A 26095-nucleotide genomic window follows, 5' to 3' on the forward strand; every position below is an offset into this window, starting at 1 on the left:
ACCCCCTGCCAAGCAGGAAACACCATCAGAGCACTCCTGACATATGGTTGTCAAGCCTCTGCTTAAAGACCTCCAAAAAAGGAGACTCCACCACACTCCTTGGCAGCAAATTCCACTGTTGAACAGCTCTTACTGTCAGGAAGTTCTTCCTAATGTTTAGGTGGAATCTTCTTTCTTGTAGTTTGGATCCATTGCTCCGTGTCCGCTTCTCTGGAGCAGCAGAAAACAACCTTTCTCCCTCCTCTATGTGACATCCTTTTATATATTTGAACATGGCTATCATATCACCCCTTAACCTCTTCTCCAGGCTAAACATGCCCAGCTCCCTTAGCCGTTCCTCATAAGGCATCGTTTCCAGGCCTTTGACCATTTTGGTTGCCCTCCTCTGGACACGTTCCAGTTTGTCAGTGTCCTTCTTGAACTGTGGTGCCCAGAACTGGACACAGTACTCCAGGTGAGGTCTGACCAGAGCAGAATACAGTGGCACTATTACTTCCCTTGATCTAGATGCTATACTCCTATTGATGCATCCCAGAATTGCATTGGCTTTTTTAGCTGCCGCGTCACACTGTTGGCTCATGTCAAGTTTGTGGTCAACCAAGACTCCTAGATTCTTTTCACATGTACTGCTCTCAAGCCAGGTGTCACCCATCTTGTATTTGTGCCTCTCATTTTTTTTGCCCAAGTGCAATACTTTACATTTCTCCCTGTTAAAGTTCATCTTGTTTGTTTTTGCCCAGTTCTCTAATCTGTCAAGGTCGTTTTGAAGTGTCCTCTGGGGTGTTAGCCACCCCTCCCAGTTTGGTGTCATCTGCAAATTTGATCAGGATGCCCTTGAGTCCATCATCCAAGTCATTGATAAAGATGTTGAATAAGACCGGGCCCAAGACAGAACCCTGTGGCACCCCACTAGTCACTCTTCTCCAGGATGAAGAGGAACCATTGATGAGCACCCTTTGGGTTTGGTCAGTCAGCCAGTTACAAATCCACTGAGTGGTAGCATAGTCAAGACCGCATTTTACCAGCTTCTTTACAAGAATATCATGGGGCACCTTGTCGAATGCCTTGCTTGAAATCAAGGTAGGCTACATCCACTGCATTCCCTTCATCTACCAGGCTTGTAATTCTGTCAAAAAACGAGATCAGGTTAGTCTGACATGACTTATTTTTCAGAAATCCATGCTGACTATTGGTGATCACAGCATTCCTTTCTAGGTGTTCACAGACTGTTTGCTTAATGATCTGCTCCAGAATCTTCCCTGGTATTGATGTCAGACTGACTGGGCGATAATTATTTGGGTCCTCTCTTTTCCCCCTTTTGAAAATAGGGACAACATTTGCCCTCCTCCAGTCTTCCGGGACTTTGCCTGTTCTCCAGGAATTCTCAAAGATGACTGCCAGTGGTTCTGAGATCACACCTGCCAGTTCTTTTAATGCTCTTGGATGCAGTTCGTCTGGCCCTGGAGACTTGAATACATCTAAACTAGCCAAGTATTCTTGTACTATCTCCTTAGTTATTCTGGGCTGTGTTTCCTTTGCTGAATCATTTGCTCCAAATTCTTCAGGTCGGGCATTGTTTTCTTTATCGGAGAAGACTGGGGCAAAGAAGGCATTGAGGAGTTCAGCCCTTTCTGTGTCCCCTGTTTGCATTTCACCATCTTCTCCTCTGAGTCACCCCACTGTTTCTTTGCTCTTCCTTTTGCTACGGACATACCCATAAAAGCCTTTTTTTGTTGCTTTTAACCTCTCTAGCAAGCCTGAGTTCATTCTGTGCTTTAGCTTTTCTGACTTTGTGTCTACATGTGCTGGCTATTTGTTTGAATTCCTCTTTGGTGGTTTCCCCCCTTTTCCATTTTTTGTACACATCCTTTTTAAATCTTAACTCAGTTAAAAGTTCTTTAGATAGCCACCCTGGCTTCTTTAGGCACCTTCCATGTTTCCGTCTCATTGGTATTGCCTGAAGTTGTGCTTTTAGTATCTCCCTCTTAACAAACTCCCAGCCATCATGAACTCCCTTTCCCTTTAGTATTACTGTCCATGGGATCTCACCCAGTACTTCCATAAGTTTTATGAAGTCGGCTTTCTTAAAGTCAAGAAATTGAGTCCTAGTATGCTTGGCTGCTCCTTTCCGCTGTATAGTAAACTTCAGAAGAGCATGATCACTCGCGCCTAATGATGCTTTCACTTCTACCCCACTAACCAGGTCATCAACATTGGTTAGGACCAGATCTAAAATGGCTGTTCCTCTTGTTGCTTCTCCCACTTTCTGGACAATGAAGTTGTCTGCATGGCCAGTGAGGAATCTGTTTGACCTTATGCTCTTGGCTGAGTTTGACATCCAACAAATATCCGGGTAATTGAAGTCCCCCATTACTACTATCTCCCTTCCTTTTGCATGCTTGGCCATCTGTTCCAGGAAGGCATCATCTATGTCCTCCGTTTGGCTTGGGGATCTATAGTAAACTCCCACAATGAGGTCTCTGTTATTCTTCTCTCCCTTAATTTTGACCCAAATGCTCTCACTTTGGCTTTGAGGTTCTAAATCTTGGATCTCTTCACAGGTATACACATCCCTGACATATAACGCCACTCCTCCTCCTTTCTTGTCTGGTCTGTTTCTCTGAAATAGATTGTATCCCTCCATTATTACATTCCAATCGTGGGACTTATCCCACCAGGTTTCAGTGATTCCTATTATGTCATATTTAGTTTGCTGTACCAAGAGCTCAAGCTCATCTTGTTTATTTCCCATGCTTTGCGCATTAGTGTACAGACATTGAAGTCCATTAATCATTCCCCCGTGTCTCTTATTTAAGGATTTTTTCCTCCCACCACTAGGTCTGCGTGCTGTTTGCTCCATTTGGTCTATGACATTTGGATGATCATTTTCATCAATTGATAGACTCCTACCTTCAGGAGCACTGTCTCCCTCCCCCACATTAGTCAGTTTAAAGCCCTCCTGATGAGGTTTCTGAGATTTTTGGCAAAAACATTCCTCCCAACTGTTGTGAGGTGCAGCCCATCGCTTGCCAGAAGTCCATCTTCAAGAAACTTGTCCGTGATCTAAGAATCCAAACCGTTCCTGTTTACACCATTTGCGAAGCCAGCTGTTCACTTCCACTATTTCCCCCTCACTCCCTGGGCCACGTCGTTCAACTGGGAGGACAGATGAGATGACAATTTGTGCATTTAATTGCTTCAATTTCCTGCCCAGAGCCTCGTAGTCTCTTTTGATCTTCTGGAGGTATTGCTTGCAGTGTCATTGGTTCCCACATGAACCAAGAGGAAGGGGTATTTGTCAGTGGGTTTTATGATTCCTTGCAGTCGTTCAGTTACATCTTGGATCTTAGCCCCGGGGAGACAGCACACCTCCCGAGACATCTTGTCAGGCCCACAGATCACTGTTTCTGTTCCCCTCAGTAGGGAATCCCCTATCACCACTACACACCTCCTCTTAGGTTTGGTCGGGGTTCTTCCGTGAGCTGTCCGTTCCAAGGTCGCCTGCACATTCCCTGAGGACTGACTTTGCTGCTCATCTTCATATACCTGATCGACTGAAATGAGGGAGAGATCCTCAAATGGAGTCTGCTCTTCATCTTCCATGCTAGGGGAGGGGAACTCAAAGCGATTGTGTATTTCTAAACAATCAGAGCGAACCCTGGGCCTCCTACTTCTTTGAGTCACGTTTCTCCATATATCTGGCACCTGTGTTGGTGAACTAGCCTCCTTCTCAGGGGTGTCCCCTATCTCCTCCTTGGTGGAGACGGTGTTCTTTGTTGCTTCCAAGAAGAGCTCCAGCTCTCTAATTCTTTGGAGCGTAGCTACACGTTCCTCCAGTTGCTGGACTTTGTCTTCTAAGAGGGCAATCAACATACAATTGCTGCAGGTAAAGCTGCCTGCAACCTTTGGCAAGATGGCAAACATTGCGCAGGAACCACAGGCGACTGCAGCTGTTCCCTCACCCTCCATCTTGAGAACGTGTCGTTGGGGGTGGCTACAGTGGTCCTCCATCTTAAAAAGCATGAAGACAGGACAAATAACCCCCCCAAAAAAACCTAGGTCTCCCCCAAGAAACGTTTGAGACTAGCTCCCCTAAATCTAAAAGATGGATCAAACTGCACGCGCCACCAGGCACGCCCGCCGCTGCCCTGCAAGATCTGATAAACTCTTCCCACAGCTAATCACCTGACTCAACAGAAACCCTGCCCCCTCTGACCTTTGCACAGGGAGAGCAGCTAATCAGCCACAAAGAAACACACACACAAGAAAACTCTTTTGCTCCTTCTTCAGCTGCTGCCCTGCAAGCTCTCCCAAGGGTCTTTGGGACAGTGTAACAAGCTAAAATACAAAGTAGGAAACAGTCAACCTGCTACTCCCAAAGCTTCTTTCACAGATTTCCTATAGTGTACACTATGTCCAAAAATGTAATCCTGTACAACTAACATAGATCAAAACTGGGATGTGTTTGATCACTGTTTTGCCAGTGGCAGACCAAGACTCTGCTTTGAAATGCAGAGTTTGTTGTACTACAAAGCGATATTATCTAAAACCTTAACACTGTTCCACTACACGTAGTATCTTTCTAAGTTTAATATTACTGTTTCACATCTATAATACAAACGAGGAGGTAAGGTATTGGTTCCCCAGATAAATATATGAAGTTTGAGCTTTTCATTTAAACTTCTTTTTTAAAAATGAAAATGAAAATGAAAGTGCCTACATTAAGCTTCTTAAGTTTGTATTTCCTTTTCTGTCTCAGATGGCCAAGTTGTCATTGTAACTGTGCAGTTGGGCTTATTGCCTCTTGGTAATCTAAGTAATTTGGCTGTATTAAGTAGGAACTAAATTTGCATTGTATGTAGGATACACTTTGTAGTTATGAAACCTTTCAAAGTGAAGATTTTTGTCTCAACTGAAAAGTTTGCAGAAAAGTTCAGTTCTTTATTTTAATGGAGCAGCTATAGATTTGAATTGTTAATTATGGGCCATATGGTTTGGTACATTCACACAGGGCAGAGGGATGATCAGATGACCAGATTTGAAGAGAAGAGCCAGGAGGTAGCTGTCGAGGAGGAAAGTAAGCTATAAAGTCAGCTCCCACGCCATATGCCAGTTTAGGCATGCCGTAGTGACATGAGGGCAGCAGGTAGGGAAACCATCTCTGTGTGAATACAGAAGCAGGGTCAGGCTCTAGTCAGCGATTCTGTGCCGCTCGTTCTTTTGAGCACCAAAATTATAATGTAAAAGAAATTTCAAGTCAATACTAGGAATGGAAGGTTCTGAAAATTTTTGTTTGCTTGTATTCTCTTTTTTTCAGTTTCAATTTAGTACTCCACATTTCTGCAAAAAATAAAAATAAAATAAATCTTCATGAAATATTTCTCCTAAGCAGCACATTTTGTATGCAGTTTAGAGTAATGCACACATTTTTTGCAAGCAATTTCTCCTAATATTATTCACTTTTGGATTTCCCCCTACTAATATATTCATTTTTATGCACACGTTTCCCCAATGTATGCATTTTTGTAAACATTGGTTGGAGAACTGCATTGCAAAATTTGAATAAGTGCAAGTTTTGAAGAAGGGCTATGGTTTGGTTCTCATTGTATAAAGTTTGATATACTGCCGGAGACATCTGGTAGTATATAACAGTTGACATGCAATGTCAACTGTCACTAGTGTTAACTGAAAGCTATATTCAGTGGTATATATTACAAGGATACATGCCTGTCAAAGAACTTTTACATGCCTTAAAGATTCCTGAGACTTGCTCTGCTGTGCCTGCTTAGTTCACACAAAGCCTTCCAATGGCCTGTTGCGATTTGACAGTTGCTTGGATATCCAGTGTTTTTCCCCTGTGAGAGAATAATCTTCTGAAGAAGACTGGTGTTCGTGGAAAGATTTCTTCTGGTCAAGGAAAGATACCTTCTGTGAATAGAACTCTCATTCTGTCCCATCTCTCCCTCCCCCTCAGTAGCAAGTTTGTCCTAAAACACTCCCAATATTCTCTTGCTGCCGCACATTGCATAGGAACATCAGCAGATATTTGATATGTGATGGCCTGTTTCATCTTACAGCATTTGATAGATAGCTTGCAATTATATCTAGTATCTAATGACACTTGACAGATTACATTAAATAGTAATTTGTATTTGACACTTGATAGCTAAAATTTGCCTTTCCTGGTCTTTGGGTCTCCAAGAGGTCCTTGGCCATGTCATTGGTTGATTTTCTGCAGTCTTATTGGTTTGGAGGCTGGGCCCCAAACCAATGGCTTCAAGTTACAAGAAAGAAGATTCCAACTAAACACCAGGAAGAACTTTCTGATGTTAAGAGGTGTTTGACAGTGGAACGGACTCCATTTGAAGGTGTGGGCTCTCCTTCCTTATAGGCTTTCAAGCTGAGCTTGGATGGCCATCTATTATGGATGCTTTAGTTGAGATTCCTGCATTGCAGAAGGTTGGAGTAGATGACCCACGGGGTCTCTTCCAGTTATACAATTCTATTGTTCTATGATATGATAGTGTGATTTGTTTCTGCTGATGTTGTACTGTTGAGTATATTGGGACAGGGGGTTAATTACATTTGTTAACTCCATATTTTCATTTTATGTTTTCTTTGATATATATATTTGTATGAAGAGTGGTACAGAGAGTAAATAATCAGAAAGCATTTGGATTTGAAGCTTGTGAAATAAAAAACAACAACCAAGATGTGCTAAGAAGTTTAATTCATTCAAATTTTGAATTGAAGCTTGACAAGCAAATAGTGTTTGCAGTTTGCTCTGTAAATTTGGAAAATTCACTAAATTTTGACTTTTAACTTTTGCTGTAGTTGGGTTGCTTTCTATATCTTTAATTCAGTGGTATAGAATTTGCCTCCTGATAAAGAGATGCAACAAAGACCTAGAGATGGACAAAGACATTTAATTTCCTGTGACTAAAAAATCATTAAGTGGTAAAATAATAAACCAAACAATGAAAGAGTTGCTGCCTTTTAGTGGTTATAATCTGCTGCCTGAGTTGCCCCTGCTGGTAGTTTTAAAGGAGATAAAATGACATTTCAGAAATCAGTTTCTCAATCTATCTTTCAAGGTATGAAGATGCATTCGGAGCAGCCTGAAAAATGATTTGAAATATTGTTGACTGATAAATTGACAGCAAAATGTGCTGTCTTTTCTACTGTGTTCTGCAGTAGACCTGGCATAAAAGAGTTTAAAGTTTTGTTTGTTTGTTTGTTTTGCTTTAATGCCCAAGAATGTGATTAACTGGAGGTGAGCCATGGTTTACCTTCCTTTGGCACACAGGGGGATATCTACCTGATACATTTCAAGCAACAAGGAAAGAAGAACAATATAAAACTGACATGTATTAACTCCCATAGAAAGCAGTGTGCCTGTGTTAGAAGAAATAACACCTTGAGTTGCAATTATTTTTTGCAATGGGGAGAATAGTATACAGGTTCTGAACTATAACATGCCATAAAAACATTATATTGCTGCAATTGGGGGAAATAAATAATGCATGTCACCAGACAGCATGAAGCACAGCCTAGATGAATAGAGGCACTGCGTTAGCCTTCTGCTAAATGCTGAATTCTCCATATTCTGATAACTCTTCCTTTGCCTATAGCATTTTTCTCTGGTTCTGATCATCCATCCTCTTGAGGGGATTTAAATCATATCCTAGATATAAATATTTGCATAGGGAGAAATTGCTGGAAATCTGCAACAATAAAGCTATTTTTATTTACAAATTGTCTTTCATAAATTATCTGCTGTTCAAGTGATTCAGATCATGGAATGTGCTTGTGCAGACAGATGGGGGAAGGCATACTTATTTGACATTTGCAACCACCCACCCACACAAATGTTTTCAACATGATTTAAACTGACAGGGAGAATCTGCGATTTACATATGGAATGGTTAGGGCCGGATTAGAGGATTTGAAAGCTGGTGTCAAAAGAAAATTCTACTGCCTTTTCCCCCTTTTCTTGTTCCCATTCCCTTTTCTGTTTCAGAGGCATGAAGTTCAGTATCACTACGCCCCCACAAGGGTATGCAATTGACTGTAGTTTCAGGCTATAACCCTGGTGGTTGTGGTGGCAGAATCTGCATTATATATGCGTTGGTCCTGACCTTATTCTTCTTTACACTGTTGCAATCTGGCCTGGCTTTTAGACTTTAATACTCCAGGTTCTGTGCAATACTAGCTCATAAACTTTAAAAAAATTGCTGCTCACTGATAGCTACAACGCTTTGGGATCCCTTTAGAAAAAGCCCCCATATGCAAGGAAAGACTCAGGAGCTGTTGACTCAGCTTGGATTTCCCCTTGAATATACCTGCAAGATTAAAGTGTTCTTGTTATTTCATTATGGGTGATTGTGGAAACAAGCTCAGAGTAGTCTAGATACTCATTCTTTCATAGCCAGATAATTACATTGTTGTTTTGCCCTTCTGTCCACCCTTTCTGGTAGAGATGTAGCATGTAAAAGGTCCCGGATTCAATCCCTGGTATCTCCATGTGGGACTAGGAGAGACCTCTTCCTGGATATTGCAGATATTAATACAGTGGTAACTCAGGTTACAAATGCTTCGGGTTACAAACACTTCAGGTTACAAACTCCACTAACCCGGAAGTAGTACCTCAGGTTGAGAACTTTCCCCCAGGATGAGAACGGAAATTGCTCGGCAGCAGCAGGAGGCCCCATTAGCAAAAGCGCTCCTCAGATTAAGAACAGTTTTGGGTTAAGAATGGACCTCCAGAACGAATTAAGTTACCGTAGTAACCCCGAGGTACCACTGTATTGTGCAGCTTGAAGCAACTGGATGCATAATGAAAGATTGGAATGAAAGATTGCTGAGACCCACATCCAAATAATTCCATACAACATATGCTTATCCAAGCATGGGCTCACCATCATCTTAGAAATAATTTTAAACAGGATTGAGATCAAAACTCTCTCCCCTCCCCCCATTCCAGCCTCCATTCCAGTCTGAGGCTGTGTGCTCCTGGAGTGAGCTCCATTATCACCCTTCCAAGATGGCGAATTTGCAATTCAATAGCCTCCCATGTGATCTAAGGTGAAACACCTTGTCAGAGCTACCAGAGAACAACAGTTAATTATCAACCCATCCAAGAGCTCAGAGAGCTCTTCTTCCTTTTCTTTATCTTCAGTGGAATCTTCCAGTTAAACCCTTTCAGCAATGCACATAGGCAGTCTCCATTTCAGTGTAAATTAAACAATTATACTTAACCTGGAATCCTGGAGAACCACTGCCAGTTAGTGAAGAATCTAGGCTATACTGAGCTAGAGGAAACAATGGTCTGATGAAGTATAAGGCTCCCAGACTTGCTGTGCTCCCTTGTTCCTGTGACCATGTTTCGAACTTTCAATTCCTTTTGGTTTCCTGTCGTGGAATTTTAATTTGTCTTATGCTGTGTTGCCCTTGGGCCTAGTGAAATAACTGTGAACTGTTTTCTTAAGAGCAGCCTAGCCCCAGAATTCCCCACCAGCCTCTGTTTTCCCTCGGTCTATGTGAAACCTTGCTGCAGGTCTGCATAAGAGCTCTGTCAAGGAGCTGAATATAACCCTGTTAGCAACCAACATCTCTGTGAAGCCTGAATTCTATAGATAATGGCTTAACAGACAATGCACACTCCTTTCATTGCTCAAACAGCTCAGCATATAAAGACAGAAAATACATATTTTTTCCTTTCTGTTGAGGCAGGCTAGAAAATCCCTCTGTTTACTATGTTTGTCCTTCTGAGAGATTTCCAGTGATGTGTGATGAAAGTGATTTCAAAGCTTCAAATAGACTAGGGCTTGTCAATTTAGCATACATTGTGGGTAATTCCAGTTCAGTTAGATCAAATTGCACTGACTTGTGCACCAGGTTTTCAGTACTTAAACTATGACATGGCAGTCTACAATACAGTGAAGTGCATGATAATCTGCATATCACTTACAAGAACTAGAGACATGTTTTCTTTTTCTTGTTGCTTTATCATTGGCAGGAGAACTGTCACCTCCAGTCGCCAAAGTGCTGAATGACATAGGCACACAGGTACACAGTCTAGCCCTTTATATGAACATGTGAGCCAAAGATTTGGGCATTTAGAAGATTTCACCACCCCAGGGATACATATGGAAGCAACAACAACTATGTGAACCTTACCTAACCTGAAGATAATGGGCACCATATCTAAAACTATACAGCAGGGAATGGGGGACTTGTGGTCCTCCAGATATTGTTGGATTCCAACTCCCATCACTTCCAGTCATCATGGCCAATGGTCAAACATGACAGGAGTTGGAATCCCACAGCATCTGGAGGGTATCAGGTTGGAGAAGTCTGGTCCAAGGGAACACATTTTGATTCTTAGTTTTGTGCTCATTTTTATTTGTGCTTTTAGAGTACCACTGGTGAAAAGTACATAGGATGCAAGAAGGAACATACTTTGACTTCAACCAAAACAAGTCAGAGCAAGTCACCAAGCCAATGCACAGAGTGGATATTATTCCCAACATGTGTTCAAAGAACACAGAGAGAAGGAGACAGGCCATGGATCCCACTATTGCCCTAAACATGTCCAAACCTGCTGGTTCCATCTCCAACCTTTGTGCCTTGAGTGGGAAGGTCTGAAGGGTGATTCTTCTCATGTTCAGGTGAACATGTTTAGAATCGTCTCCACATTCAGGAAACCTACATGGTCAGGGTTTCTGATCAAAGGGAGGATTCAGAGGCTCTTCAAGTTGAATGCACAATGCTCTTTACAACTTCTGTGTCAGGCATCCCCAAACTTGGCCCTCCAGATGTTTTGGGACTACAACTCCCATCATCCCTAGCTAACAGGACCAGTGGTCAGGGATGATGGGAGTTGTAGTCCCAAAACAACTGGAGGGCCAAGTTTGGGGATGCCTGTTCTATGGATTTACCAATTGCTATATTTGTGTAGCCATGGTGAAAAGAAGTTGAATACATCTGTTTCACCTGTTGAGGTGTGAATTCATATTGAAGCACGTGACGTTAGTGGGTTTTGGCTAGGTGCACAAAATTAAGGATCAGACAGACGCAGCAATGGAGAATAAGAAGGTGAAGTTTATTGCCAGGCAATAAGGACCCAGTTGGAATATCTTCCAAAGAACTGGGACCCCGATTGACAGAAATGCAGGGGTCTTTATACCTGAGCAAATCACAGCAAATCATAGATCATAAGACAATCATGAGGGACTCATAATATTGTCAGCAAAAATCAGCCAATCTGCAAGCAGTTGTCACGCTTCTAGCTCCTGGTCTAGCACTGGTCAAGCACAGGGTTCCAGTTCTGCTTTCCGATGCTCCCAGTGACGCTCAGTCTAACCTTTCCCCTAGTTATGACAGGACAGGGAGCTTGGACATTTTGTGGTTTTGCTCTTCCTGTTCTGTGGATTAATTTAGCCCGTTCTGAGGGGAATTTGTACCAGAATCTCTGATTCATGTCTTTCCCCTTTGTCCGGGGTACACAGATGTTTTTAGGGGAAAGGTCGGCTCCTAACTTTGCTGTTTCAAGCAGTTTGCAGTTAGCTAAGGCACAGCTTCCCTTTTGATTCAAATGGATTATAAAGTACTGTAATCCTTGATTTGTGTAAGCATATATGAATATATATTGAATATATTGATTACTGATAACTGATTATATGGATAGCATAGGGGTAGCCCTTCTTCCTTGCCTCAATATCTCCTCTTCTTCTTCTTCTTCTTCTTCTTCTTCTTCTTCTTCTTCTTCTTCTTCTTGGTTTAGATTTTTGCTGCTGGCTATTAGGAAATGAGTTAAGGTAGACAAATTCCCATCCCAACCAATCACCCTTTGTATTTCTACTCTCTGAGATGCCTGGTGTATTTCTGATCCTCAGAATGCCTGTAGATTTTTCAGTATTGTGCATTATCTTAAAAAAAGGGAATGTGGGGGAAAACAAGCCACATAATATTTTTTAATAATACCAAGAAATTAAGAAGTAGAAATCAAATTAGCCTTACAGATCCTATCATTTATTGGTGCTAATACAGAGAAGAAAATTCTTATTAACATATTATATTCCAAACTATTGGAAGCCAATATGTAAGAAACAAAGCACCTGAATAGTTAAAAAGGGAAGGCACACAAATCTTTGTGTCCAAATATAACAATTTTCCTGAGATGACATATTTATGTAGAAAGAATAGTTGTGCTCATTAACCATATCAGATTGCCACAAATATGTCGGATGTGATATAGCTGAGAAATCATTTGAAGGCAATTTCAGAGAAGCTGATTTGTTCAATGTTATCACTAGGCTGGAACAGAAAATGTAGAAAGCAAGGTCCCCCAATACTTGCAAGCTGATCCTATCCATGATTACTTAGAGGTAAGTGATATTATTAAATAACACTTACTCTCATGTAAGTCTGTATAGGATTGCATTCTCCCTGTATTAATTCATGCAGATAATAAATAAGTAGTATATTTGCATTTTTTTTCAACTGAAGAAGGATATGAATTTCTACCTGACTTGTTTAAATTAATTTTCTTTACTGAGAATGCCATCCATTATTCTGACATGCTTTATAGCAAGTGCAAATTCTTGATTGCTGTTGCATACCAAAGAAAAGGTTTTTGCTATCTATACCCTCACCAAAGCCTACCTTTAAATATGTCAGAGGCAATTTAAATGCCATTGCCTTAGCAAGTATTCCAAGAATGTATCCAAATGAGTTTTTTGGGGGGTTGCGTGTCAATGTGATGGATATGTTTATGGTGTTAATAATGGGTTTGTGCCCCCCCCCCCAGATATAAAAGCCTCCTTGGCCGGATTCAGAAATTATCCCTTCTGTTGTTCTCTTCACATATCTTTCTGCAAGCAGCATTACAACAGCAGTGGAAATGCATAACTTATTACCCAGGAAGTACTGAATAGTTTCTTTATACCTTTGAGTACTCTTTGAGTACTAAGCCAGCTAGTAGACATATCCAATTGAAAACTTGATAAAATCATGTTTTCTTGGTGAAAATCCTTTTTTTTCTGGTACAAAATCAAAGTTACATGGAAGCTTATCTTTCAAATAAGGAGCCATGACTTGTTGTTTGGAAATCCACAATTATCATTGTGATAATACTGAGACTTCTCTTGAGAGCCAGGAAAGACATTTCCTATTACTCAAGAAATGCAATAACTTAATTGTAGATGGTATGGGGACATTCTGCCTCTGCCTCTCTCCTTCTAGACTTCCATGCTCCTAATGTCATCTTGGTATGGTTTCTAGCAGGCCGGTGTATTCCTGTCTTAATATCGCTTCCCTTGCACCTGGTTAGGCAAATGGGCTGGAAGGAGAAATTGTGTCCAATCCCGTAGAAAATGAAGCATTGGTGTGGTATGTGGGCACACATTACATTGGCACATTGGCTGACATGGTGCCAAGTCACTACTCTTTTAAGTCCAGCCCACCCTAACCTGGCCCTTTTCAGAACTTTGTACCCTCCTATCCTATATGTTTTGCTGGTCACATGGGAGCCCTCTATTAGCCTAACTCAGTCGAAGATTTATGATGTGGGGGGCCCTTGTGGGGGGCTATCCACTCACCTAAATAAATATGTCTATGTAAAAATCAGGGGTATATGAGAATATGTTTCTGGGTTTGCAGTGTGCTCCCCACTCCCCAACAATCCCCACTCTAGGTCAGGCAGGAAGAAAAGGTGGTGATAATAATGATAACTGGGTCCTCCCCACAGAAAATGATCAGGTAACAATAAGGGAAAATATGATTAAAAATTATGGTGATACAAATGAAGATGATAATGCTTCTGCACTGATCCACCCCACAACCAGACAAATTGGGAACAATCCAGGAAAAGATGATGATGATGATGCCTCAGCACTGGGCTTCATCACCCATTGAATGATGGCAATTCATATATATATATATATATATATATATATATATATATATATATTCCTGTTTCTCCATTAACAATTTATACTAATAACTTGGGAACCCTCAGCCTCAAGGGATCCCAATCCTGCACATAGCTATAAATCCCTCACTGGTCTGACTACCCCTGTTGACCCCCCCCCCTTTGGCTAACTCTGCACAGCTTCTAGAAGGGTTCTGGAAATATTGGCATGGGTGGAGATCAGTTAAATAGGTTGATCAAAGCTATAGGGCAGCGTGAGCAATTAGAGGAAAAGTTAAACATTGGCAAGCATGCTGAGGCAGCTGTACGATGAAAGGAGGATCCCTAGACTTGTCATAAAGGGCTGTGTGATGCTGGTGGGGAAAGCAGATGAGGCTTGCTGAGAGCACATTCCTAAAGACCTGGGGCTCCGGGGGTTAGTGAGTCAGGAAGGCCTCTCTCAACAAAAAGGTAGCCAGCTGGGCAGAACTAGGCTATGTCTGGCTTATTATGCCCCACCCTGGGATAGGCTCACTCATGGTACACAGGTGAGTAAGAGGTGGCAAGGCTACCTCTGCCTTAAGCTATTCTGACACAGCTAGTCAGCTTATAATGCGGAGTTCAGCCTTTGCATTTGTTTGTTTGTCTGAAAACAGACAATCTAAAGTGTGTGGGAAGTGGGTTGAATGAATCTTTTGTTTCCAGGGCAGCAAAACATTCCCTCTGCCAATGCAACCCAATCCCATCCATGTTTGCCCAGGAGAATTGGAGCTTATTCCTAAGTAAGCATCCATGGGGCTGCATCCTTGGAATTGTATGTCTGTTTCACTTAAGCTCCTTTTCTGCCCCATGACAATCTCTCCCTACACTATCCCTAATCTGAAAGTAATTATCGCAGTCATATCTTAGGCCTCTGAGCTGCTTGAATAATAATGAAAGGATCAATGTTGGCAGCGGTACCTCAGATTAAGAGGCTGATTGAGGCTTAGTTTTTCTTAATTATTGACCCAGGTTCTATAACTTGTTTCCCCCAGGTCTGAGTGGAGAAATCCACCAGATCAGACTGGGCCTATTGGATTAAAAAAAGAAAAAGTGTGTGCTACAAAAGAAGCATATCTATTAATATTTGCAGGCAGACATACATCGTTCTCAATTTTCAAGGCTTGGCAAATGAGACTGGAAGTAATTCAATTTTTCCTGTAGCAGACAAATTAATGTTTTTAACATTCAGCTCAAGTGTAAAGCTTGCCCAATAAATAGTACAGATTGGTTCTTTATGGCTTGTTTGTTGCAGCTTTTATTGATCCTTTTTTAAAAAAAACCACCATACATATTCAAGGACAACATTAACAAATTAGGAAGGAGAAATATAAGTGAAAAAGTAGATCATCACTTAGCTTGTGAGTTCTTCTAATTCTTTAATATCGGTTTCTGGCTTTGTGTGACCGATTACTGTGAAAGAGCCCATCAACATGGCTTTGCCTGAAGGTATTGTCTGATTAGAGTCTGGGATCTGACAAAAAACGGTGTTAGTGTTAGTTCCTTCATTGGCTGTTCGTAGTCTCCTGAACAGATAATTTCCTACAGTAATGGGATCCAAGATGAGTGCTTGCCAGATTGTGTGTCAGATACAGCAGTTTTCTACTTATGGGGGGCACTCCCACCAGCAGAAGTGATCAACTTTCACTGATTCTTCTTTCCCCAACAGCCGCTTGTGTACCTCAAAATATTTTCTGGAGGATTGGGGCATGAGGAACTGTGTGACAATAGGGTTTTGCTACAAAATGTATAGCATAGTCCCTGGAACTTCTCATTCCTTGGAAAAGAGGGGAGCATAATCTTAATAAACATATAAGAAGGAAATTCTTGCCACAAAAACACAGTGGCTTAAAGCTAGAACAAGTTACCGGTACAGTGGTACCTCAGGTTACATACGCTTCAGGTTACAGACTCCGCTAACCCAGAAATAGTGCTTCAGGTTAAGAACTTTGCTTCAGGATGAGAAAAGAAATCGTGCTCCGGCGGCATGGCAGCAGCAGGAGGCCCCATTAGCTAAAGTGGTGCTTCAGGTTAAGAACAGTTTCAGGTTAAGTATGGACCTCCAGAACGAATTAAGTACTTAACCTGAGGTACCACTGTAGTTATGTTTAACTCCTGCCGAAATAAAGAGTAAGTTATTTGCATGACTACGTTAATCTGGATATAATCAGAGTGCCATATGCTGTCAGAGATTGCTTGAGAAGAAGGAATATGTTTAGCAAGACACTTTCAGATGTTCTGCAAAGCAAGCTGTGCCAGATCAACGGGAAACAAAAAGCACCCATTGTAAGCTACAGAACACTCCTACTAGTTCCCAATTTAGATACACTAGAGCAGACTGTGGATGATTTAGAGCAGTAAAACTGTACAATATTGTCCAAGAAGAGTCATTGCTGTACAAAAATAAGAATTGGTTTGATGATGAATTGTACTTGTTCCACCATTTTTACTCTATACTTTTTGCACTTTAGTGTAAAAGAGAAAACTGGTAGGGGGTGCAAAAACTTTCCATCAGTTTTCATCATGCTTCCATCTCACTTCTAAAGTGAGAATGTATGAGAAGTGATTTGACGTCTCCACCTATAAGAGAACATCTGTATTCATCCTATGCTGCTAGTGGTTTACAGCATAATAGCCCTCAGGTAACACATCATAAGCTGATTGGGTTTAGTCTGGGTCTCTCAATTACTTGCTTCATACCCTTTGAGCTTCTTCTGACAGGAAAATTTGCACCTTTGAATCTGTGGAATCATATAGCTAGATTGTCTCCATTTTCCAGAATGCTTTGATGCTAACTTTGATAACACTATTCTCCATTATTGAAATCACATGGAAGCAGTTATATGTACACATGCTCCTGTGTGTGGCTGAGCCAGTGAATTATAGCTAGTCAAATATTTAGCTAAGACTCTGCATACTGGTGCTTGGAAAGAAGCATTGACACATTTTTGCCTATACAAATTTGCACATAAAGGGGGAAAACGTAGAAGATAAGCGTCAGAAACAGTGAGGTCAGTGATAGCCAAACATTCCTGCTATTGGTTAATGGCTTTTCCCACATAGGTCTGAACATGCTGACATTTTAGGCATGCGAAAAGTCTTCTGCTTGCAGAATTCACATGTTTCTGGTGATTTTTACTACATATTCTTCCATCGGGATTACTTGAGGAATAATTGCAGTGTTACACAACCTGATCCCACCTCGTGTTAAACCAAGACTACACAGATAGCATGACAAAGTGGGTTAAAATCTGTCTCAATGTTTTCTCTTGGACTGCTGATCTATAATTACTTACTTGCAAGTAGTCTCAGTACAGTGAACAGGATGATTTGTGACTTCAATCTGTGAGAAAGAGATGCACACATAAATAGCCAGATGTCAAGTAAGGATGCGTTAATCTCTGCCAGGGTCATTGCCTGACTGATGACAGGATGCTGCATGACTCATTAATGCTGTTAATAAACTATAATGTATTATCTTTGTTATCGGAGTGAATCGCATTCTGGTCTGTCTTTCCACCTTGCTGATAATGTCAGCTCTGACATTGTTCCTCATTTACATGTCACTTTCTATTCTGTTCTTCAGCTCTGACTTGATTTATAATTAAAACAATGTCATTAAGATCAACAGACTTATTGATCTTTTCACCAAATAGTTCACATGAAGTAATTATTTCATTGATTGTGATGTCCTTTCTATGTATGTTTGGCTTCCATGGAGATGCTGTCACTTTAATTTTCCCTTAGAGGGTGTTATACCTTTTTCTTTTTTCTTTTTTGAAAATTTATCAGTATTTGGTTGTATCAAATGGTGTCACTCAGCTTACTGTAAAGCTTCCGTAAGGAAAACAGGGAAGGAAGCAGTTTTCAGTGATTCTCCCCTCCCCTGTAGCCATCCCATGCCCCATAGGAGTCAATTCCCAGGGGCTGTGGGGGCTTTGGCCTCTACAATAAAATATTTGAGGGGGCCGGGCCCCACAAAGTTGATGGGTATTCCCATTCAAATGGTGTGTGTGCACTGTATAATGGGCTCCCACAATATTTTATTCAAGTTGGCACTCCTGCCATGACCCACTAAAAGTGCTTTAGATGTCTCCCTCAAACCTGTGGAGCAGATATGGAGGTTGTGAAAGGGCTGCAGGAAAATGGGTGAGTCACTGAAAATTGCTCATTTGTGATGACGGAAGCCTTACTACCACTTTTAGGGTCCAATCCATTAGGAAGTAATTATGCAATTGCTCTCTTCTCTCAAGGTCTTTTTGTAGACAGTGCAATACATTAATGCAACATGACTTCATTTAAACTCATTTTCACTCTGGTAAATTGGTTTTTGTTTTGTTTCACAACTAAAATTATTTCCTCACTCCCTCAAATTTTCTTGAAAAGCCTCATTTCTGAATTTTGATAGTGAATAGTCTCAAAACTTTACCTACATATATGGGCATCTGTATTCAGCAAAATTTTAATTCTAGGATTTTGTATCAGCTAACATTTGACAATTATCTTAGATGTAGTCATTGACATTTGGCAGTATTTGACAAAGTATATTCCTTGGTATAGGATTTAGTAAGTTTTATCTTAGGTTCACTCAGATTCTACTCTATAAACCCCAAATTTCACTTGAAATTTTGTAAAATACTGGGCAGAATCTAGCGTTGCACGAGCCATCGTGAAGGGGAAGATACCACCTTATTTTGCTCTGCTTGCAAGGTGCTTTCCACTCAGTCTTCAAAGGTTTCTATTTTCCACTGCAGCCACAAAGGGGGGGGGGGAGATTGACTTGAAGGCTGCAGGAGGCTGCAATGGGGAGGAGATGGCAGGAAAGCCCCATTGCATGAGTTAATTTCCATTCATAGAACTTGGGGCCATATTGGCTGTAAGTCCTGGAAGACCTCTTCCTTGCCTTGCAGGCCTTTTCTCATCTAGCCTGGGAAGGCAGGGCCCTGATTGGCTTGAGCTCCATATACTGAGGCTGCTGAACAGACTCTTGGGCTGGGATGTTGTACTGGGGGTTTTATTGGTGCAAGTTGTTGTTGCTGTTGTTTTTGTTTTAGATATTGCCATTTATGTCGAAATTGTTCAGTTTGGTTGTGCATTTGTTGTTGTTTTATTTATTGTTTTATGCCTACTTTCGTTCTGTTGCCGTTATGTATTATTTTCATGTTGTAAACTACCTTGAGCATAGTCTGAACTGTGGAAAGGCAGCGTGCAAATGAACTTACATATGAATGGATCAAATCCCTTGTTTTAGCTAATTGGGCTAATTGTCAGGTTCCATGGTAGCTATGCACTTGTCAAAGGATGGCAGAGCTTTCATGTTGATGATTCTGCTGAGAGCACCATTTGAGAATAAATGCTTTCAAAAGCTTAATATACTTCAGAGGCATCTGCTGTCACTGGAGTATCATTTCTCTAAGAAAGGTATTTTTATTTTTGAATGGAAACCACAGCTTTTATTTGCTTTTCTTATTTCTCAGCAACTCATTTGACAAACACTTATTTTGCAGGCTTTTGTCAGTGGCAGAAGGCATGCCATATTCCACTGCGCACAAGAATAGGGTTGGTTTTTTCATTAGTATGTCTGGAACAGGTCAGTGTAAATATGTCAAGATGTTGTTGTAGTCTAATCAAATGATCATGCTGCACTAGCAGAACTGCTAAAGGGTCAAAAATGCACATATAGCCAGCTCTACAAATGTCATTTTTACAAAGCAGCTGCAGGACTTGGTGTGTATCTTTCTGTTCCTGCCCCCCCTTTCTTTTATTTTCTTTAACTCTCCACCAGTTCTATTCATTGGCTTGGATCTTAAGATTCTTTTGCATGAACGAGAGGTACTTCTGCTCACATAGGAATGGTTGATTTTCACATATCCTCCCAACACAAAAGTTGAATTTTGGGAGCTGAGAAAACCCTGCTTTGCAAGTGTTAAACCATTCGATAAGTAGAACAAGTGTTAGGATCCAAGACAATTCATTTTTTAATTTTTATATATATATATATATATATATATATTTAGTGCAATAAAGTGAAGTAAGTAAACTGGATTCCTGTTCACTGCAGAAGCAACTTCCTAATGCTTCACTTTAAAGCAAAAGAGCAGGTACAATGTTTGCTCTAAGCCCATCTTTAAACACTTAACTGACTATGATGAACCTTGTTCTAAATTTTGTTCAACATTTTGAAAAATCACAACCTTTTTATTGGCAGCAAAATTAACAACTCACATACTTTTAGCAAATGGCAGTGTATACAGTGTATACAAGCTACCCTTGTTTTTTGTAGGAATGGTCCTCATATCAGGTTTTCACTCTGGGGCTGGATCCTGAGAGATTTAAGGGGAGCATCATGGAGACAGTAGGGCCCACCAAGCTGGATCTGTCTGAGTGGCTGGATCTGTCAGTCTTTTCTGAATTTCCCACAATGCTACTTTACTTAATGCTCACTCTGGGACATTGTGGGAAATTTAAATGGTTGCGTCCAGCTGTCATTTGCAGTTCCGCCACAACCACTACTGCTGATTAAACTCATGTTTTAAACTGGCCTTGAAGAAAATCCATTGAGACATCACCATAAGTAGCCTGTGATTTGCATTTTCAAAAATTACACATGCTATTATCAAATTGCTGAAATTGGCACCTTTCCATTTCTCTCTCTGTCTCAAGAGGATAATGAGGATCCTATGATTAGACAGTTCAATTGGAAAACATACTTTCACTGAACAATAGGTTTGCATTCGAACAATGTTTCCTTGCTGTGATCTTACTACAAAAGGAGTTTGAGACTTTGTATCTTATACTGCTTTACAATATAGCTTGGCATCTTATACTGATTTAACCCTAATCTGGCTTTTGATTTGCATCTTGTTTCTTCCATTATTTGCCTTCTCAGTGTGGAGCTAATGGCTGTAAGCTGCTACTGTAGCTACTTTCTCTGTCTTTCAGATTACAGAATGTATGTGCCTATGGGCTTTCCCTAGGTATGTTGAGAAACAAACAGAAACAAAAAGTATACTTATTAGAGCTTGTGTCATCAACCTTTTTGGACTGGTGAGCAAATTTCAGATTTTGAAAGAGCACCGTGGGTGTCATATACAACATGGCTGCCATGGTGATCTGGCATAACTCAAAATGGCTGCCATGGAAGCATGACAAAATTAGAATGAGTATAATCACCTAATTTCAGATTTCAACGAGGCTCTTAAACCTGTATAGTCAATCAGGTCATTTCATTTATATTTTAACATTGATTCTGTTAACATTTGTTCAGTGGCACAAATGCTTTGGGCATTCTCTGAAGCTATGGAATTGTCCTCATTGTTCTTACAACATATCTGCACAGGAACCTGATGGAGGAGTAGTTGCCAGCTGCTGGTAAAAATATGTATCAACTAGTTCTGTCTCTCAGATCCACACATACCTTTCTTCTGCTCTTTCCAGGTACTTTAAAGCTCTGTGGCCAAGTGCCTTGTTTTGTTTTTTGCTCTGGCGCTTTCTCAGGAAAACCCACTCTTTAAAGCTCTGTTGGGGCAAATGGAAATCCATGGAAACCCCTAATTAATATTTGTTCCAGTTGAATGCTAAAGAGAGGGTTTTCATGGGAAAGGCTCTGGGGCAGCAAAACAAACACACACACACACACACACACACACACACACACACACACAAGCTATTTTCAGATACAGAACTTTTCAGCACAGACCTGGTCCTGGAAAGATTGGGGCAAAAGGTATATGTGGATAAGCCCTCAGAGTAAATGTGAACAGACATCAGTATGCATCTACAAGTCAGCCTCCAATAACCTTGTACCCTCCCAATGATTTGGACTATAACTCTCATCACCCCTGACCATTGGCCATAGTAGCTAGATTGGGAAAGGCTGCAGTATGTGAATGGCATGGAGTAAAGTTTAAGTGCATTGGTACTGGAGGGAATGCATGTGTGCATAGTAGCCTAGAGTCCCCTTTCAACACAATCTAGCCTAGTATAGGCTCCCATATAGCCTGGTTCAACTCATGGAGTGTTGAATATGGAAAGTTCCTACCAAAATGTTTCTGCTAAATATCTACAGTAACTTAGAAATTGTATGTTTGTTTGCTTCTTCCACATGTTTCCAGCTATTGCCATGAGGCTAGTGGAAAGCAAACAGTTCTCGGGAAGAATTCCACCTCACACACAAGCCAGTCAATTTTAAAGCTATATCTCTAGGCACTTGAAGTGCCACTGTGTGTTTTTCAGGGAAGTAAATGAAGCCTGTTTCCTGATTACCCCAAGGTAATTTTGATGCACTGTCCAGGTTAGCTGTATTTCAGTACCAATCCAACACTACTTGTTTGTTTGGTTACTGTGTGCAATTTATTTACCTAATGAAATCCCACTCCTATTCAGCCTGTTTTCCCCTCTAGTATAGTGCTTCTTTGCTCAAGGTAATAGAATGAATGAGTGGTTCAGAGTAAGGATTAGCATTCAGAGCCTTCCCAGCCCTCAGTTCTCTTCTGTAATCATTCTACAGCCACATTGACTTCTGGTCCTAATAGCACTTTGAATATTTTTCTCTGTAGGTATGCCTCAAGTGGCATAACTTTGCACTGAAACAACACTCTAATGAATAGAAAGTCAATGAAGGAACAAAGGAGTAATATGTAATGCAGTGCTTGGACCAGCTTTTATTGGTGTAAGGGAGTAGAGTTGGCCATTTTTATTGCCTTGCTTAACTTCTCATATTGTTCACTGTAAGATAAGGATGGGGAACCTTTGGCCTCCAGATGTTGGGCATCAACTACCATCAGCATGGCCAGGGGTCAGGGAAGATGGGTGTTGTAGTCCGACAACATCTGGAGGGCCAGCTTCCCCATCCCTGCAGCAAGAAATTGTGTTGATGTATACAGAAAGAGGTGCTTATTGGTAGAGGTGTCAACAAAATGCAGTGGGGGAAATGTCATCCTAACCTCCTTCACAGGGCCATAGCAAGAATAAAGTGTGGGGAAACCCATAAAGCACAGAACCCTGAATTTCTTGGAAGAAGGTAGGGACAGAAAAGGAACCAAGAATAACACATCCTGCCACTTGGCACCACAGTAAAATGGCTCTCTTCCAACTGGGAAAAGTAAGTTGATTATGAGAAATAATACACGTTTTGCCTCGGCCTAATATTTTACTTTTCAATTGAAGCTTAATATATCAAAATGGAATCTCAGAGAAAAGCAGCTGCCCATGCAGTCCTCCTTAAGAGAATGGGATCCAATGATTCTTAAAAGGCTGTAGGGAGGCTAGAGAATAAGCAATAAAACTTAAAAGCAAGCTCCACAATAATAATTCTTAACAAAGGATAGAGGGCCAAACAGAACAGTTAAGATAATTTATGGCACAAATGTCTATAAAAAAGCCATTAAAGACAGATAAAGAATTCAAGGCAGTGACTCAGAGCTATCCTAACAGAAACATTAAATAATTGCCTCCTCTGCAAGAGACGATATGAACTTCTGGAAGTGAAACAGTGTAAGCATTAAATCCTAAGCTAGAACATGTTAATACCAAGCGCCCTTAAAAGCATTCCTTCAAATATTAATGCTGGTGCAGAGAAATCAGGATTGGGACACCAATATAAAATGCAACAAACAAGAGGTAGGACTAAAGCAGGTCTAAATCGATGGACCCTTCATTACTTATTAAGTGCCATGGTCAGATCACTTCCTGGTGCAACTGGACTTCTCCGCAACCCTTCCCCTCTGCAGGGAGGTGGGACCGATTCGGATGGTCCGCCCCCACCACTTAATGGATCCAATTGGCTTCCAGAGAGTGGTAGGGGATGCTTTATCCCAAGTTGATGACCTTTCAGCTGATTCTCTGGTGGCACGCTGGCATGCGGAGTTAACCAGGGTATTGACTGTCTGGCTCTGAAGCGCCCTCTCCGATTGCATGGAGCCCGGACAGCCCCGTGGTTTTCCCCGGAGCTGAGGGCGATGAAACAATTGTTGAGACGGCTAGAGCGGCGGTGGCGGAAAACTCATTCTGAATCAGACCGGACACGGGTTAGAGCTCAATGTTGAGCCTACCAAGTGGCAATGGCGACGGCGAAGAGGGCCTTCTTCGCCGCCTCCATTGCATCTGCAGAAAACAGCAGCATGAGACTTTTTCAGGTGGTTCACAATCTATCGGAACCACCTGTACCACCGGGGCCTGGTAGGGACCCCAAGATCTCCTGCAATGCTTTTGCAAAGTTTTTTGCAGATAAAATCGCTCAGATTCAGAAGGAGGTAGACTCCACCGTGGGAGCAGGGCCAGGGCGGGAGAGTGCTAGAGTTCTGTCTGGTCCTGTTACATGGGATCAATTCCAATCTGTTACTTCCGAGGATGTGGACAGGCTGCTTGGACAAGTGAAACCGACCACCTGTCTCCTTGATCCTTGCCCATCCTGGCTGATAAAAGCGAGCCGGGAAGGGCTGGGCGATGGGCTCTGCGGGGTGGTGAATGCTTCCCTCTGTGAGGGAGCCTTCCCAGACCCACTGAAAGAGGCGGTCATTAAACCACTTCTTAAAAAAACATCTTTAGACCCGGCCAATTTGGTCAACTATCGCCCAGTCTCAAATCTGCCATTCTTGGGCAAGGTGATTGAGCGGGTGGTTGCTGAACAACTCCAAGCACGCTTGGAGGAAACGGACCATTTGTATCCCTTCCAATCGGGATTCAGGCCTCACCATGGGACTGAAACTGCCTTGGTCGCGCTGGTTGATGATATCCGGCGCGCTAGGGACAAAGGTGAGAGCTGTTTCCTAGTTCTGCTGGATCTCTCAGCGGCCTTTGACACCATTGACCATAACATCCTTCTGGACCGTCTAGAAGGGCTGGGAGCTGGGGGCACTGTCATACAGTGGTTCCGCTCCTTCCTCCTGGGCCGTGTCCAGAAAGTGGTGGGGGGGATGAGTGTTCAGACCCCTGGGCTCTCACTTGTGGGGTGCCTCAGGGTTCTGTCCTCTCCCCCATGCTTTTTAATATCTATATGAAGCCGCTGGGAGAGATCATCAGGGGGTTTGGACTGGGTGTTCATCAGTATGCAGATGACACCCAGCTTTACCTCTCCTTTAAATCAGAACCAGTGAAGGTGGTGAAGGTCCTGTGTGAGTGCCTGGAGGCGGTTGGAGGATGGGTGGCGGCTAACAGATTGAGGTTGAATCCTGACAAGACAGAAGTACTGTTTTTGGGGGACAGGGAGCGGGTTGGTGTGGGGGATTCCCTGGTCTTGAATGGGGTAACTGTGCCCCTGAAGGACCAGGTGCACAGCCTGGGAGTCATTTTGGACTCACAGCTGTCCATGGAGGCGCAGGTTAACTCTGTGTCCAGGGCAGCTGTCTACCAGCTCCACCTGGTACACAGGCTAAGACCCTACCTGCCCGCGAACTGCCTCGCCAGAGTGGTGCATGCTCTAGTTATCTCACGCTTGGACTACTGCAATGCGCTCTACGTGGGGTTATATTTGAAGGTGACCCGGAAGCCGCAATTAATCCAGAATGCGGCAGCTAGCCTGGTGATTGGGAGTGGCCGCCGGGACCACATAACACCGGTTCTAAGAGATCTTCCTTTGCTCCCAGTACGTTTCCGAGCACAATTCAAAGTGTCGGTGCTGACCTTTAAAGCCCTAAACGGCCTCGGTCCTGTATACCTGAAGGAGCGTGTCCACCCCCATCGTTCAGCCCGGACACTGAGATCCAGCGCTGAGGGCCTTCTGGCGGTTCCCTCATTGCGAGAAGCAAAGCTACAGGGAACCAAGCAGAGGGCCTTCTCAGTAGTGGCGTCCGCCCTGTGGAACACCCTCCCATCAGATGTCAAAGAGATAAATAATTACCTGACATTCAGAAGACATCTTAAGGCAGCCCTGTTCAGGGAAGTTTTAAATATGTAACGCTGTACTGTTTTTAACACTGATTGGTAGCCGCCCAGAGTGGCTGGGGAAGCTCAGCCAGATGGGCGGGGTATAAATAAATTATTATTATTATTATTATTATTATTATTATTATTATTATTATTATTATATTAAACTGCTTATTTATTATTATTTCTTTATAACATTTGTACCTTGGTCTTCAGCTGCAAAGTCTCCCAAAGTGGCTTTACACGAAATCAGTTAAAATTGTCCTGCAGGTTTACAAT

General features: G+C 42.0%; 1 long non-coding RNA gene across 1 annotated transcript in view; it reads left to right on the forward strand.

Moving 5' to 3' along the window:
* LOC310714763 overlaps positions 1-26095 on the forward strand; it is a 203992-nt gene that overhangs the window by 148799 nt on the left and 29098 nt on the right. The window contains exon 10 of the long non-coding RNA XR_014530051.1: positions 5012-5146. This is a non-coding gene — a long non-coding RNA (uncharacterized lncRNA). The remainder of the gene's footprint in view (positions 1-5011; positions 5147-26095) is intronic.

This window comes from Podarcis liolepis, assembly GCF_965112155.1.
Source record: "Podarcis liolepis genome assembly, chromosome: 9".
NCBI lineage: Eukaryota > Metazoa > Chordata > Lepidosauria > Squamata > Lacertidae > Podarcis > Podarcis liolepis.